The 17,531-nt window shown below is 45.3% G+C and overlaps 1 long non-coding RNA gene across 1 annotated transcript; it reads right to left on the bottom strand.

The window, feature by feature from the left end:
• Positions 1-548: 548 nt before the first annotated feature.
• On the bottom strand, positions 549-11,594 carry LOC129381946 (uncharacterized). The gene is made up of 5 exons (XR_008610017.2): positions 11,505-11,594; positions 11,327-11,397; positions 9,772-9,831; positions 8,455-8,515; positions 549-815 (listed from the first exon to the last, which is right to left on the bottom strand). It is a non-coding gene; the product is annotated as an uncharacterized lncRNA (long non-coding RNA).
• Between the last annotated feature and the right edge of the window lie 5,937 nt (positions 11,595-17,531).

Raw genomic sequence — 17,531 nt, 5'->3', positions numbered from 1 at the left:
TGTTTTGCATTTCGCCCTCAGTTAAATGCGGCTGCCGTGGCCGGGCTCTTGCTCACAAGCACAAAGTTGCGAGATCAAATCCCGGTCACGGTGACTGCATCTGGATGGGGGCGAAGTACGAAAACGCTGCACATGGTTGGAGGTGCGGTTGTAATCCAGCGTATGATCTCAATATGCCGTCTAATGTTATGGTCAACGATGTCGTGGACCGCCAAGCGACGACAAAACGGGCACTCCCTTCGCATAGGATCACTTTCGAGGGCACGGAGGAGCAAAGATGGCAGCCGTAAAAAAGAAATATGAAAACAAACTGCGGCAGCCGACATTCTCCAATTATGACAGGAATATTCACCAAGTAACATCTACATCTGCACGTTCCACTTCCTATCCCACTTTCACATTACATCAGCCTTCTTCAGTGTTTAGCCTCTGTATCAGCCTCCACTTTAGTGTTCACCGTTATTTGAGTAATCATATTGGCGGTGATTATCACAGTGTGAAGAAGTGGGTATTGTAAATATTACTGCCGACAGCCTGCTCTGAAGCAAGGTGCACCTTTATTCCCATCAATTTTGTCCACAAATACCTAATAGAATTCAGTGCAAGTAAAGCGCAGTAAACAAGGATATCACGGCGCGACACTTGCGCTAAAAACCTAGGTAGGAGCCGTGGCTCCGGCAGCCCTGGCTCCTGGGCTACCTGGCTCCAAAGCCCTGACTCCGGCAGCCTCCGCTGCCGGAGCCAGGGCTTTCATTTGACCTCCGGGATGAACTTGACTTGCGGCCTGATTTGATAGCTTCCATTTGACCTTCGACCTGAAAAACAGAATGATGCCATGGGAGCACAGATATACATTCACTACTCAACGAGAAATTCGCAATTTGCCCGAAAGGAGAAGCATTGAATGCAGTAGAAATCTGTTAAATAGCTATACAAAGAAAGGTTAGTGGTTTTATCAGCTGTATAAACTGCTGTAAACATAAGCTGAATAAGTTAGTTAACGATCACATTGCCACGTACGCATAGGCACACTTGAAGACATCTCACTCAATGAATCTGGCACTCGCTGTAAGAACGCTCACGGTATGAAGAGCGGCAGTAAAGGCGAGTGAACTTCCCTTCGTGCTGCCTCCCGCTTCAGATCGAATTAGGCGCGCGAGAGTACAGCCAACAAAGAAGCAATGAGCTATCTCACGTTGGCTAGCCTTCAAACCCATCACAGATCATTGGAGCAGAAGAGAGAAAACGTTATTTGGTGCAGAATTAAGTGGAATGGAATCCCGTGGTGGGTTGAGGCTTCAGTCCAAGATCCCTATGGCCATCAGCGGGCAGAACAAACTGCCACTGCTCGTGTGTTTCATTTTATTTGAGGGAGTTATAAGAAATTTTTTGGCAGGCCCACGTTCGGTGGTATAGAGTCGAACGCTCTGTCCAAAATGGACAAGCAGAATTGATGAAGGATGGGGTACATGACGTGGAAGAGCGTGCTGTGACAGTAGGTGTTGGTCTGGAGTTGTATCTAGGTCGCGATTTCAGCTCTTTGTAGGTGGCGGCATTGTTCTTCTCGTACGATACTGCCATATCATAGTAGGTGCAAAGCCTTTGCATACTAAAGTCTTCACGCGTCTCTTGCAGTGCACGAATTATGTGACCTCAGGCTGTCATCTGTGCATGAAGGTTTACCCTCAGGGTTTTGTCATGGTATAAAGATTATGGTGGGGCGGGGTAGGCGTTCACGCGGTTGAGGATATCCCATGGCCCTTTACGCAGGTAGCCGTTCGCATAGACTCGACATGGTGACTGACATTCAGTACGAAGATATAATTTCTTATTCTGTCTATATGACGAAATAGCGAGAATGATGGCGGCCTCCTCTGCCTCGGCGACCTTGTGCATGCCACAGGTGGCGGATACCAGTTCATCCTGTCTGTGTCGTTGGGGTTCTGGTAAATGGCCGCATCTATCACTACATTCGCCATTCGGGTGAATGGCCGCATCTATCCAGCGCGCAGTGGAGAGAGCGTCATATCCTCCTTTAATCGATTTCACGCACGCTTTCTTCCTGCCCAAGTGATATTTTCGGTGCTTGTTGCGCAGAGAAGAGGCCACCGTTGTTCGCATATGTACAGAATTGAGGAGTGCTTGTTGACTGTTGCTTGTGGTTACAGGGTATTGCAATCTTCGCAGAGTTGTTCTGCCTGTTCAATTTAGGGTGAAGTGTGTAATTTGCAGATATTGTTTCACCTGAATTAGTTCGTCTAAGTTTTTTTGGATGACCAGGAATAGTAGTTCGTTATTGCCGTGGCTGGAGGAAGGCCAAATGTGTTGTTTCTACACTTTTCGTAATTATAGGTGCATTTGGCCGTTATTTGATCACTGTAAGTTGAGATAAGGCGTCGGTGTAAATGATTCTACTGACGATGAGGACCTGAGTCAAGCGTAGTAGGTATTCCTCCTTCTTCCTGAGGGTTGAGCTCGCCAGTGTACGCCGTAGGCAGGTTTTCTAAGTGCGTTTATTGTGCCGCTATTGCGACCATTACGGTGCATGTGGACACCTGATTTGCGAATTGTGTGGACTCTGTGTAGAGGTTTTGGTTAAATTGAATTTCAATGGCTTCTGTACCTGTGCTATTTCTGTTTGATCCTTCATAAGGGCGAGGAGTTTGGATTTTACAACAGAGCATCCAAAGCTACACTTCTCGGCGTATTTGGTTACATAGTTGAAGTTGATGTTGAACTTGAAGTTTATTCAAAATGGGAAAAGTACCCAGGAAATGTTGTACAGGGCATCTGAATCCCTAGCTGAAGGCTAGTTGGGATCCATGCTAGTTATAATTCACAATCTTAACAGCAATACGACAAAGTATAAATAAATCATATATACATAAACATTCATTTATAAACACAAGGCAGGGTACGTGTAATAGCTACGAGAAACCCACAGAAATGAATTTGTATTTAGTAAATTATACACTTCGGTGCAGAGGTGGCGTAGAGGTAGAACACCCGCCTCGCGTGCAAGAGGTCCGTGTTTCGAATCCCGGTGCCGCGCAATTTTCGACCGGATAAAAAAAAAACAAAAATCGGCGTGTTGATACAATTGTATAAACAGGCCTGGAGTGTGGCCTGATCCCGGTGACCAGAACCGGCAACGCACTCCCTCACCAGAGCAGGATTGGCCACCCTGGTGCAGTACTTGGGCACAACCATCTATATGAACACAACAATCAAACCCCGGCCCTCAATCCCCAGCAGCTGCGAAGCAACTGACCACGGCGGCGGTCAGACCTGCGACGCTGCAGAGGGTGCTAAGAATCCCTGGCTCAGGACAGGCCGCCATTGGATTATGAACCTGGCAACGTTTAACGCTAGAACGTTATCTAGTGCGGCGAGTCTAGCAGTGCTATTGGAGGAATTAGAGGGCTGTAAATGGAATATAATAGGGCTCAGTGAAGTTAGAAGGCCAAAAGAAGCATATACAGTGCTAAAAAGCGGGCACGTCCTGTGCTACCGGGGCTTAGCGGAGAGACGAGAACTAGGAGTCGGATTCCTGATTAATAAGAACATAGCTGGTAACATACAGGAATTCTATAGCATTAACGAGAGGATGGCAGGTCTTGTTGGGAAACTTAACAAGAGGCACAAAATGAAGGTTATACAGGTCTACGTCCAGTCATGATGACAAGGAAGTCGAAAGCTTCTATGAAGATGTCGAATCGGCGATGGGTAAAGTCAAAGCAAAATACACTATACTGATGGGCGACTTCAATGCCAAGGTAGGCAAGAAGCAGGCTGGAGACAAGGCAGTGGGGGAATATGGAATAGGCACTAGGAATAGCAGGGGAGAGTTACTAGTAGAGTTTGCGAAACAGAATAATATCCGGATAATGCATACCTTCTTCCGCAAGCGAGATAGCCGAAAGTGGACGTGGAGGAGCCCGAACGGCGAGACTTGAAATGAGATAGACTTCATACTCTGCGCTAACCCTGGCATCTTACAAGATGTGGACGTGCTCAGCAAGGTGCACTGCAGTGACCATAGGATGGTAAGAACTCGAATTAGCCTAGACCTGAGGAGGGAACGGAAGCAGCTGGTACGTAAGAAGTCGATCAATGAGTTAGCCGTAAGAGGGAAAATAGAGGAATTCCAGATCAAGCTACAGAACAGGTATTCAGCTTTAACTCAGGAAGAGGATCTTAGTGTTGAAGCAATGAACGACAATATTGTGGGCATTATTAAGGAGCGTGCAATAGAAGTCGGTGGCAACTCCGTTAGACAGGATACCAGTAAGCTATCGCCGGAGACGAAAGATCTGATCAAGAAACGCCAATGTATGAAAGCCTCTAACCCTACAGCTAGAATAGAACTGGCAGAACGTTCGAAGTTAATCAACAAGCGTAAGACAGCTGACATAAGGAAGTATAATATGGATAGAATTGAACATGCTCTCAGGAACGAAGGAAGCCTAAAAGCAGTGAAGAAGAAACTAGGAATTGGCAAGAATCAGATGTATGCGTTAGGAGACAAAGCCGACAATATCATTACTAATATGGATGAGGTAGTTCAAGTGGCTGAGGAGTTCTATAGAGATTTATACAATACCAATGGCACCCGTGACGATAATGGAAGAGAGAATAGTCTAGAGGAATTCGAAATCCCACGGGTAACACTGGAAGAAGTAAAGAAAGCCTTGGGAGCTATGCAAAGGAGGAAGGCAGCTGGAGAGGATCAGGTAACAGCAGATTTGTTGAAGGATGGTGGGCAGATTGTTCTAAAGAAACTGGCCACCCTGTATAGGCAATGCCTCATGACTTCGAGCGTACCCGAATGTTGGAAGAACGCTAACTTAATCCTAATCCATAAGAAAGGGGACGCCAAAGACTTGAAAAATTGTAGACCGATCAGTTTGCTGTCCGTTGCCTACAAAGTATTTACTAAGGTAATTGCAAATAGAATCAGGAACACCTTAGACTTCCGTTAACCAAAGGACCAGGCAGGATTCCGTAAAGGCTACTCAACAATAGACAATATTCACACTATCAATCAGGTGATAGAAATATGTGCTCAATATAACCAACCTTTATATATAGCTTTCACTGATTACGAGAAAGCATTTGATTCAGTCGAAACCTCAGCAGTCATGGCGGCATTGCGGAAACAGCGTGTAGACTAGCCGTATGTAAAAATACTGAAAGATATCTATAGCGGCTCCACAGCCGCCGTAGTCCTCCATAAAAAAAGCAACAATATCCCAATAAAGAAAGGCATCAGGCAGGGAGATACGATTTCTCCAATGCTATTCGCAGCGTGTTTACAGGAGGTATTCAGAAACCTGGATTGGGAAGAATTGGGGATAAGAGGTAATGGAGAATACCTTAGTAACTTGCGATTCGCTGATGATATTGCCTTGCTTAGTAACTCAGGGGACCAACTGCAATGCATGCTCACTGACCTGGAGAGGCAAAGCCGAAGGGTGGGTCTAAAAATTAATCTGCAGAAAACTAAAGTAATGTTTGACAGTCTCGGAAGAGAACAGCAGTTTACAATAGGTAGTGAGGCACTGGAAGTGGTAAGGGAATACATCTACTTAGGACAGGTAGTGACGGCAGATCCGGATCATGAGACTGAAATAATCAGAAGAATAAGAATGGGCTGGGGTGCGTTTGGCAGGCATTCTCAGATCACGAACAGCAAGTTGCCATTATCCCTCAAGAGAAAAGTTTAATACAGCTGTGTCTTACCAGTACTCACGTACGGGGCAGAAACCTGGAGGCTTACGAAAAGGGCTCTACCTAAATTGAGGACGACGCAACGAGCTATGGAAAGAAAAATGATAGGTGTAACGTTAAGGGATAAGAAAAGAGCAGATTGGGTGAGGGAACAAACGCGAGTTAATGATATCTTAGTTGAAATCAAGAAAAAGAAATGGGCATGGGCAGGACACGTAATGAGTAGGGAAGATAACCGATGGTAATTAAGAGTTACGGAATGGATTCCAATGGAAGGGAAGCGTAGCAGAGGGAGGCAGAAAGTTAGGTGGGCGGACGAGATTAAGAAGTTTGCAGGGACAACATGGCTACAATTAGTACATGACCGGGGTAGTTGGAGAAGTATGGGAGAGGCCTTTGCCCTGCAGTGGGCATAACCAGGCTGATGATGATGATGACACTGCAAGTGGAAAAGGTAAACATATGTACACCACCGAGATGAAAACTCGATGCGGATAATAGTAGTGACTGATAATGGGATTTCGCTGATATTGAAAAATGTTTTCCTTGTTTTACTTCCGATGGGAAGCTGTTTCATAGGAGTGCTCCATGGTTGTTTAAAGTTCGCCTTTCATATACATTACGCATTTCTGGCAAGAGTAATATTCCCTTAAGTGCATTGCGTGCATTGCTTCTGGAATGTAAATTAATTGATACACTCAAAGGAGAGTTAGTCGTTATGCTATTATGAGTATGCAATAGAGTTTTAAGATTCAGTAATAAATTAAAAGGCAGTATCTTTAAACTTTGAAAGAGCGGCATGGATTTATCATTGTAATCAGAAAAAGTCATAAATCAGAAGGCCCTTTTCTGAAGTAAAATAGGTTCTACATATGAAACGCACTTGTTTCCCCAAGATGCAATACCGTAGGATAGATGGCTATGGAATATGTTAAATTGTTCTCAGAGTGTCAGTGTCGACGTATTAACGGCATTTGTACAGCATAAAACAAGCCATGCTCAACTTTTTACATAGCATTGCAATGCACAGCAATGCAGTTCACCACCGCTTGTCGGGTGCCCTGCTGTTCTACATTCAAATCAAGAGTTGGCCAAAAGCTATTTCTGTTCGCACATGCTGCGTGACGAACGCCTGATAACTTCTCTAGGCTTTCGGATGTTTTTCGTGGTGACGTTGAAGAGAAAAGGTAATAACACTGATTCCTCAGGAGTGCATCTGTTTGGGACAATTTCTCTTGTGTTCTCAGTATACCAACGCCTACGGTTGCCGAGCTCTCTATTAAAAGTACTCGAAGGGACTTGTACGTTCGTTACCGCAACTTATTTGCCTTAAGTTCTTTATGATCACCTTATGAGTGACCTTTAAACTTCTGCATTAGGGGTCAGTGCGGGTATGCATTTTCTATGTGTGGCGACATGATCCAGTACTCCTTCCATCAATTACAGCAGTGCGCCTGAAGTCGAATATTGCGAAATGAAATTATTCACTGACTCAGGAACGAAACTCGTGTCATTCACAGTAGGTTTCTGCGGATTATTCATTGCATTTTCAAAACGTGCCCCTAGACACAACTTCAGGGATATGGCTCGGATATTGGTGATGTCTGAAGGCTTTCTGGGTGTTGATATTTGAAATATTTGGGCTCGCTTCTGTTTCTTCGGTTTTCTTTTGAATTTGCAATGGCTAAAAATAATACCGTTAGGGCTTCAATCGAGTGTTCGTTGAGATTTCTGAGTGCTTTAATTGTGAGCCCATGTTGTCTGGGCGCTGTGTTTTGATTTAGTGTCTAGAGGTGTGGAGATGTGTCTAGACTTCAGGCAATTCAAAAATGCGATTTATATCTTCATTTAGTTTCCCACTATAGTTTGGTATGGATGTATTTTCGTGCTTCTCGCTCTCGCAGAATCCCTTTGTCGGACCACGGTTGGTTCCAAAGCATGAGTCAAGCTGTGTGCGTGGTCTGCTGCTTCTTTTGCTTCGGTTAAGTAGATGTATAAGCATTGCCCATGCTATCGACATTGTGAACTTTCTGTTCAGGCTAGGAAGGCCTTTGCATACTGCGGTACAGTGCCCACAAAACAGAATTGTATTGTGTGTGTTTTTCGTGTCTTATTTCATCCTTTTTCTTCTTCCCACCAATTGCATTTATTCGCTCCTCCCCAGGTTCAGGATAGCGAGGCGGAGTTCCTATCTGTCTTAACTGTTTTGCATTCACCTTTCCCTCTCCTGCTAAGGCTCACAACTTATGAGTACGGCGCTGAAGGACGTCAAAAACAACACGCTACTCGTGCTAGGCCACATCAACGCGATGCGTCAGACTTGAGGTTAGACCCTCACTTCAAAGAAAGGAAACGTCATCCACACGCTCATTCAAAAACGCGCACTGAAACCCTACAGACAATCACAATTACCAAATGGAAAGGGAACCAGACTATCAAGGCAACCGTGTCTAGACCCTATCACCTTCCAGAACCACGAGCACGCCACATGGAGAAATACGGAATAAACGCTGCGTAGCGATCCCAACATCTAGGAGGCTGCAATTTCGCTTAAGCATACACGAGAGCGCATCAATCAGATCCTACTGAGAGATTAGTCACCGTGAGCGAGAGAGCAACAAAAAAAAAAAAAAGGAAAAGGAAGGAGGATATCAAATCGCTACCATAATGCAGCAGCGACCGGAAATGGCAGATCAGACAACACTCGAACCGGATGCAACTCACCATGAAAGAACCGGTGGTGGAGACACGTCTGGTCAACCGAAGGTATTCCAGTAGCGGTCAGCTGAAAAGATGGCGCAAGCAAACACAATATAGGAAACTGAAATTGCTGGCAGTGGCTGTTACACTACAAGCGGACGAATACGCTGCGGCATATTGTTTAATCGCTTGGTCGCGCCCTGCCGCGCTTATTATCGCCATGCACGGCCGCAGGTGGAGCAGAAGTGGAGCAGAAGGACCCAACCCTGCGCCCTTCACGCCAATTCATTACGCACGCACATCAGCCCCATTCCGGCCTAGGGCACATGAAAATTCGGCACGCGCCCTCCACAGTTGCGTTTCTTGCGCGCGCGAGAGTACTCCGCCGCAAAAAGAAAACGTCCTTTAAGCTAACTTTCCCATAACTCCCCTCACACCCACACAATACGGCACGCCGCCGCGATATTGTCGCACTTGCACTTGATTCGGAACCTCATGGCGACACCGACGAGGACGACGACGGCAGAATTTCGCTGGCCTGTCCGTAAAGCTATTATCGCAATATTGTTTACATTTAACATAAAAACCATACAACACCGCGCTATGCGGAACGAGATGGGAAACGCAGCAGCTTAAGAATATAATGGATGTAGTTCAAGAAAGAGCAACACTGACTTCCGTAATTGTTGGTGAGCTCATAGTACTTTCCGTTAAAATCTCTTTGCATTTAAGCATGGGAATTTCCCATTCAAGATCAGGTAAAAGCTGCGTTGCGTTATGGTTGCAGATAAAAATTACGGCGCTGTCCTTGTTAATTTCTGCCTCTCTGCGGAATTAAGTTGTTGGACATATTTTCTCTCATTCCTCTCATCAGAAGCTACGCTAATGACGCTAAAAGTGTCTTGTGCAGAAGTATTGTGGGGACGTGCGTGCACATCACTAATTGCGAGAAAAAATCGGGAACCTACTTATTTGCACCTACTGTTTACTTTTGCACCTACTGTTTATTTACGCGACGTGACTGTTACTTCATAACTTTGGCCCATCATTTTTGTGTGAAAGACAAATGTAAGTATGTATACGTCATCTGGTAACGATTTTTATAAGTTCTTTGAAATCTCATTTCCGCATCGAGTGACAGAACGACTACATACAAGCAGCATGTCGATGAGGTTGAAGCTTGCACTAGCATAATTTACTGCATATTACTTCATGAGGTTACATCAAGCGCAACTCGTGCCTTCCTCGCCCATTTCGCCTCGTATTCTGCAGAAGTTACTGCATAATAAACTGCTGTTGTAAAAGATTGCAGCACGCGCATTCGGACCTCCAACTACTCACCGAGGAGGGGAGGTTCAGGATCCTTACCCGGCAAAAGTCCCCCGAAGAGGTCCAGGATAACTGCATGCACGGGCAGAGTAAACATTTCAGAAATCTCAAATAACTGGTCTATTGTTCACTTGAATGCCTCATGAAATGGAAGCATGTGTACACGTATATTCGCGCAATTATCACCCAGGCTAAATTGTCTTCTGAGTGCTAGTCCAAATACAGTCCAAAGATGAGGAATTCGCACTGAACCATTAGCAATCTTAAGGCAAAGCCACTGCCAGAAGAGTCAATGCAGACAAGCCTCTGCATACGCCGAGCACAAACAGGTGGAAGATGTTGGAGGAAGCATCCGCAATTCTTTACAATTTGCATGTAGGAATCGCTGCATGCCGTGTCAGCATCCCTCGTTGCTCCGACTACGAACACTTCATGTACCGCCATCAAAATTCGGGGCGTATGTAACAGTGATTCGAATCTGAAACATGCATTGGGTCATAGAAGTAAAGAATCTAATATTTCGTAGCAGAAGTTGTTGATTCATTCAGGCTAGAGAGACTGACGTGATAATCGTTTTTCCTTCAAGTTTCAAGATTATTCATGGATTGTCCTCCTTGTAGAACGCTTGTGATGCGTAATTGAGTATTACGGGGTTTTCTATCTTGCTGTAGGATTTGCCTTCAATGTTGTACAGCGAAGGTCTTGCAAAATGCTTGGCAAAACATCGATTACTACACTGCGTGGTATGAGCAGAAGCTTACAGATTTTAATTGCGATACAAAACGCACTACACATAGGAACAAGGGACAAGGCGCGCAACTGACAAACCTGCGTACAATGCTTTCGTAAGCGTGGGCCGGCTTTGCTAACTTATACACACATATATATATATATATATATATATATATATATATATATATATATATATATATATATATATATCATGCCCAGGAGCGCCTTCAGACTCCTCGCGCGCTAGGTGCGTCACAGTCACATACTCGCAGCTCAGTCATAAATATTGAGCATCTGCCGTGTTCCACATGACCACACACCCCCAAGGTACGGGACGAGTTGGTAGCCGAAATTGGGTGTGCGCCCCACCTCGGCCTCTTTCTCTGCGGCGATTTTCTCAACGACGAAGTACGTCTTGTGTTGTGACTTAGCACGTTTTATTTCTAGATAAACATGCACTTTATGTACAATGTCCACCCTTGTGGCCAAGTTATGCATTCGTCAATGAAATCTTCAAGCTGTTCTAACCAAGTCGTATTAGCTATTTTGCCTCTGCGTGTCATCAAAACTTCGCAAACGTACACTGATTCCCACAATACGTCGGTACTGTGTCAGATGCGTGGACTGAATCATCTTGTGATTGACGTCAATATGTGCCTAGGAAAAGCCCAGTCAGGGACAAAGCTTAATGAAAGGTCAGCACACAAAGGAACTTTTTAATCCTATTATATTGAGCCGACGAATGACCGCGAAAAATAACCAAGGCTTTTAGTTTACGAGCAGCAGACTAAACGTCTCGGGCGAGGTTCACAATTTGCTTTCTGCAATTTCGTACCGGCTGGCACCAGAAGCAAAGCGACGACTGAAGAGTAGTACTTCATCTTGGCAGCCGCGAAAGTCTGGAAACTGCGCAGAGAAGAGAGGCTTCAGTAATAGGTGGCGCAATATGCATCACTGGAAAGGAACCAATAATCGTGGAAATACCCGTGATTTCAAACGGATGCCGAACTTACCACGAACAATGCTCCTTCGTAGCGGCCAGCGAAGATGCACTTTCGAGGATGTTCTCTAAAGAATTTATAGCACTAACTAACGTGGCTGCTTAAGCTTCGCGAATACATATTCGTAGTGCCAGGTATAAATTATGCTTTTGTGACGCGCCATGTCATCTCATAATGAGTTTCCAACGTTGTTTATCAGTACAAGCAGACTACGCACTAACCAAACTCTGACGTCCGAGAGTGAAGTCCATGTCATCTATTCATTTGCGCGGACAGATGGAATTTAGAAAGAAGACATGACGGCTTAATCATACTTGAGTTTCTGTCGTGTCGCTCCCATGAGATGACAGAAACTGTCAAACTGTCCAACAGCAGGCAAACATGTCAGACAAGCACGCCGGCCTGCATCACAATGATTACGGCGAGACAAATGAGACAGCCGTGTGCAGCGGGTCAAAAGTCTGAAGGATTCATAAGCCATTAATAAAGCTTTTCCTGTTCTCAGGACATGCGGTTGAAGAGGTCATACTTTACCAGAAGTTTACGCAAATGTCATGTAAGCTTCACATCAGGTATATGCAGTATAGTAGGCTTCATATTACATAAACGTTGGAATTAATATTGTGAGCTAGGTATAATGGCAACCCGCTTTCGAGGTTTGCGTCAGGTTCGTGCAATTTAATGAGATATATTGACAACCTTTTGTACAGAACGCTAAGGAAAACATGCACGCAGGCGTGGATACAGAGTCCTGAGGACATAAGGAAAAAATTCTCTGAAGTGATGCAAACTTACAATAAATTTTTGTGCGCATGGTAAACGACCCACGCTTTATATAATTAGGGAAATATTCTTTTTTAATAACACCGCGGAGCGTGCTTTATGTATGTAGATAACTTTCCTCGCCAAAATAGGTAGTAATATTCAAGAATACATATCGGCTGGAATTACTGATGGGATTTCGAAAGCCGGACGCCACTGACAATCGGTATTTAAAGACCCACTTTATTATGGGGCCACGCAGAGCTCACCAAGGTGGTGTTTACATCTGCAGTGAGTTCTTCCCGAAGCGCGTAGATATTTTATAGGCAGAACTTTAATATGTGAGCAGCTACTCAAAAAGAAGCAGTACCGCCTCCAGCAATGCTGAGAAGTGAGAGCGACGACGGTAGCCCTGCTGGCAAATTGCGAAAGCCCCCATTCTTCTGCCATTGACAGAAGGGCAACTGTGCTGAACACCTGTGTTTGACCTTTTCAACGAATTTTAAAATAAAATGCCTCTACGATAAGATTGCGTGGTGGCGCAGACCTGTATTGTATTTGTACCGCGTTTTTCCACAGGGACACGCTTACGTCAGGAAGACGAATGTAGCGCCACATCAATACTCCCTACAAACGAAGGCTTACCTGCTCATTTCAAGTTTAAAACAAAAGCAATTAGCTGATTTACTAATGCTTCGGGACTGTACGCGATTTTACGAAAGTGAAGTTGTTTGCCGCCATTTTCCTGGGGGCAAAAAAGCCCGCAATAAAGTAGCAGCCGTAGCACAATGTGGGGTGCGTTGTCCTGCTTGTGGTTGTGCGTATTTGGAAGAGCGCTCAGCTTTTTGCTGAAGCCCTTACGACGGACGTGCACATTTAAGCCGCACTCGAGGTGGTCGCGCCATGAAAGCTCTTCTGGCAACCCATGGACAACAAATAAATTAAAAAATAAAATAAGAAATAAAACCTTCTACAGCATTCGTGTTGTTGTCAATGCTCTTCCCAATATTTCGCGTTCCCTACTCTAACTTCTCTCAATATGGCGCTCATTCTTAGTCAGTTGACCTATTGGATCGAGTCGCGGGGCCTTGCCTATAAAGCCCACTTATGCCCACTAGAACATATCCTAAAGCCATCACTCCGTATTAAAACCAAAAGGACACATCACGCACATTGGGCTCCACTGCATTCCTTATTAAATATCCTTCCTATTTCAAATATTATTTTGCTTAGTTTCTTCATTATGGCGTACCGCATCGTCCGTAATCCAAGTTTTCTTTATATTATAGGAAATAAATTTACGACTCACTCTAATTATAAACGTTTTTCCAACAATAATAACATTTTGCTGCCTAGGGCTAGCACTAATTACGGTGAAATTTCGTAAGCTTCGCTGCCATCAAAGTGTGGAAATGTCTACCCTTGGAGGCTGAAACCTCGTCCTCAGTTACTATTTTCAAACACTCAGTTCGTCTGTTGATGAACAGATGATTTATATGAAGATCGCTGTCGTTACTTCTTACTCCGCTCCAGTAAATTTTGTGTATTCTTATTTATGCTCATACAGTTACTTCATGTCGATTGATTCATTAGCGTCCAATTCCTACTCATTTAATGAGTGACACTTTGTTATGCCTTGGCTCATTTCCTCATTTATTTGCAAATTGTTATTCAGGTTTGATTAAACGAGAAGAAAGGGGATTAACCAAGGGGCCCGATTTTTTATTTGTCATATCATAAGAAGCCAACAAACAGTGACACCAAGGACAAAATAGGGAAAATTACTTGTGCCTAGTAAATGAAATAAAGAAACGATAAATCAATGTAAAGAAAAGTGTTTGAAAATACTACTTGCCGCAGGTAGGGTACGATCCCACAAACTTTGCATTTCCCGTGCGATGCGGTAACAAATCAGCTACCGCGGCTCCCCATCCACATTTTTGAGTATTTGTGTTTGGTAGTAGAAACCTTGGAGTGTTCGCCAACGCTACCACTCACAGACCTTGGCGGCGGATGTCGAAAATCCTTTCTGCCGCAGGCGTCACGAGAACGTGATTATTTTGCGTGAAGGCAACCGGTAAAAAAATCAGGCCCGTCGGTTAACCCGCTTTCTTCTCGTTTATTACGTAACGAGGGTCCTTAATCCGGCCACATTGATGCCCCCAGGTAGCATGCGTGGTTTCATTGACCGGTTGCCTTCAACCAAAAAGACCCCGTTCCCATAACGCCGCCAAGGTTTGTGAGTGGTGGCGCTGACTAACACTCCCAGGTTTCTACTAGGAAGGAAATAGGAAAGCAGAAGACAGGGAGGTCAACCAGCATAACGTCCGGTTGGCTACACTACACCTGGGGAATGGGAAAGGGGAAAACGAAGATGACAGGGAGAGTGAGGAGGGACGGAAAGAAGGAAATTAGCGGTGAGTTCGTTGACGCGTGTGGTCGAATAGAAATTGCATGAATAGTCACAGATATTCGCACAAGCCCGTCGTCCTCAAGAAGCACGAAAGCGCCTTCACCACTTTATGGGCCCACGAGCCATGGGGGCGGTGTTCTAGAAGCACCTGCACAGAACGTGGCCAATTTTCCCGTTCTTAGAGAGCATTAGCAAGTTCTTGTCTTTCCGGGGCATATCGTGGACAGCGGCACAGCAGCTGGCCGATATTTTCTTAAGTGCCGTAGACCTCGCATGCTGCACTGTCCGCCACTACAAGTAATGTAGAGTATGCCTTTGTGAAGGCAACTTCTAACCAATTGTGACGGAGAAGTGTAGCTTCACTTCGAGGAAGTCCGAGCGGAGGTCGGAGTTTTAGTGAAGGGTTTAATCGATGCAGTGGTCTAAGCCTTAAGTCTGGTGAGTTCCACTCGGTCAGTGAGGTACGGCGTGCCAGTTGTCGAAGCTGCCTTGCGGCGTCTGTCCTCGAAAGCGGAATTGGAACGCCGTCCTCTTCTTGTTATGCTGTGCGAGCAGCGTTATCGGCGGAATAGTTGCCACTGATTCTACAATGGCGAGGTATTCACTGAAAAACAAGCTCGTGATGTTTTTGTTGGACCTGATGGTGAAGTTTCACGATTTCGTATGTCAGCTGCTCATGACATCCGTGTCCGAAAAATGACTGCGTGCAATGTAATGCCGGTTTTGAGTAAGAGAACACAACCCATTTTCTAGGCCTTTCTGAATCAATGAATTCCAGTGCGCCACACAGGGCCGTTAGTTCTGCCGCTGTTGAGGTCGTGATATTCGATCACTTGAACAGCAGTGTTAATCCTCGCGTTGGTGTAACCACTGCACAATCAGAACTGGACGACGTAGTGAATGCATCGGTATAGATGTGTACGTGCTCACTGTACTTTTCATGAAAGGGAAGAAAGCTCACCTGTTTTAGAGCAGGGGCCGGTAGATCTGTCTACTTCTGTAGACCTGGTGTCATTATATTATATGGCCGAGAACCGACGCTACTACTAGACACTGCGCTTCCGTCCACGACAGCTTCAACTATCGCTTATGCCCGTGATGCAATCGCCCGTGCTGACCATGCTCATCAACTTGCGCGCGTTCGCCTACAAGTGTCTCAAGACAAACAGAAGCAACGCTACGACCTCCGTCACCGTGATGTCCATTTTGTGCCCGGCACCCTCGTGTTGCTTTGGTCACCATCGCGTAAAGTTTGCCTTTGTGAGAAACTGCTTTCCTGTTATACAGGCCCATATCGCGTGCTCCGCCAAGTGACCTATGTCACCTATGAAATTGTTCTAGCCACGCCCACTACGTCTTCCGCTGCGACAACCAGTGACATTGTCCACGTCGCCCGACTCAAGCCCTACATCTCTCCACGAGCCTTGGATATTTAACATAACCGTGACGGCGTTTTTGCTGCCGGGGGGTAGTATTACGATATTACGATACTCAAGACACGAGCCGCCGTGAGAACGACGAGGAAGTGGGTCTGTGCTTTTGGCGCGAGCGAATGTCGGTCTGGCGCTCTGGCTGCAGTCCAGTGTAAATTAGTGTAAATAGCCTGTATATAGCCTCTTCCGTCTTTGTCTTTCTACACGTAACAATACGTTCATGTGGACGGCTCAAACACCACGGGAAAAAGACTGGCTTCGCCGCAGGTGCGTATCCTGAAGTAAACGATGCACGATGTGCAGTGACGTTAGCGCTAAATGTCGAGCAGGTCCTTTCAGCACTGAGGCTCTCGAGGTGGTGGGAAGGGGTCCTAGTATTACGTCATAGATGCATACGTATTGTCTCAACGGTAATGTGCGTAGTGATGGGGTAATCCTGCGCAATTACAATGGTTTCAGTTGTTGATGCGCTGCGTGGTAAGCCAAGACAGGTTTCTACTAGCAAACATAAATAGCCAAAAAAAGGGGATGGGGAAACGACGCCGTGGTAGCTCAATTGGTAGATCACCGCACGCGAAATCCGAATGTTGTGTGATTGTTCCCCACCTGCGGCAAGTTTTTTCATCCACATTTATTTACAATAATTTATCGTTTCTTTATTTCATTTATTAAGCACGAGCTGTTTTCCCTATGCTGTCCTTGGTGTAGAGCTGGTTGCCTTCTAATGATCAGTTTTGATTAGTTGTTTTGTTCGTTACTTCCTATCCTTGCCAACTTCCCGTACTTGTATGAATTGTGTGCTTGTGTTTCGCAACTTATTCTGTTTGTTTACATTGTTTGTCGGAATTTTGCAATTTCTTCTGGTGCTTCCTAATGTATTTATGCGTATTTTAAGAAGAGGTTTCATTGCAGTGTTCACACTAAGGGATCTCTTTCTGTACACCATTGTCCATATGTAACCCCCCACTTCTTACCCCACTCAACCTTCAAAAAACTCACATTCAAACAAAAGGTGTGACATTCCATCAGTTCTTTCCAGACGTTAAAGTCAACTGAGAATTTGCGTATTGGCGACGTGTTTTTGTATGTCCCTCAGTTGACCACGACGCGTCTCCCTATCACGCCGTCTCGTCCTGGGACCTTTTGCTACTCTGAACTTCATGCTGCACCCCCCATAACGGACGTCGGAATGACTGGAACCATAAGTTCTCCGTGTCCTATTTCCACGTTCGCGCAGAGCATGATTCCACGACTCGCTTTAGCCGATGCCTTGGAATTGCTCGAATGGAAAACATTCACAATAGCTATCGCACCTTTCCCTTCTTTGCACCTCACGCATGCTGTTCGACGCTTCTGTATTTATTAGGCTGCGTCACACTCCTGCCGCATTCGGATCTGGACAACGCTTCATTGCACGGCGCTTTCTCCTCG

Source organism: Dermacentor andersoni, chromosome 10 (genome assembly GCF_023375885.2).
Source record: "Dermacentor andersoni chromosome 10, qqDerAnde1_hic_scaffold, whole genome shotgun sequence".
NCBI lineage: Eukaryota > Metazoa > Arthropoda > Arachnida > Ixodida > Ixodidae > Dermacentor > Dermacentor andersoni.
Note: the sequence above shows the minus strand (reverse complement) of the source record. Positions and strands in the feature narration are given on the sequence as shown.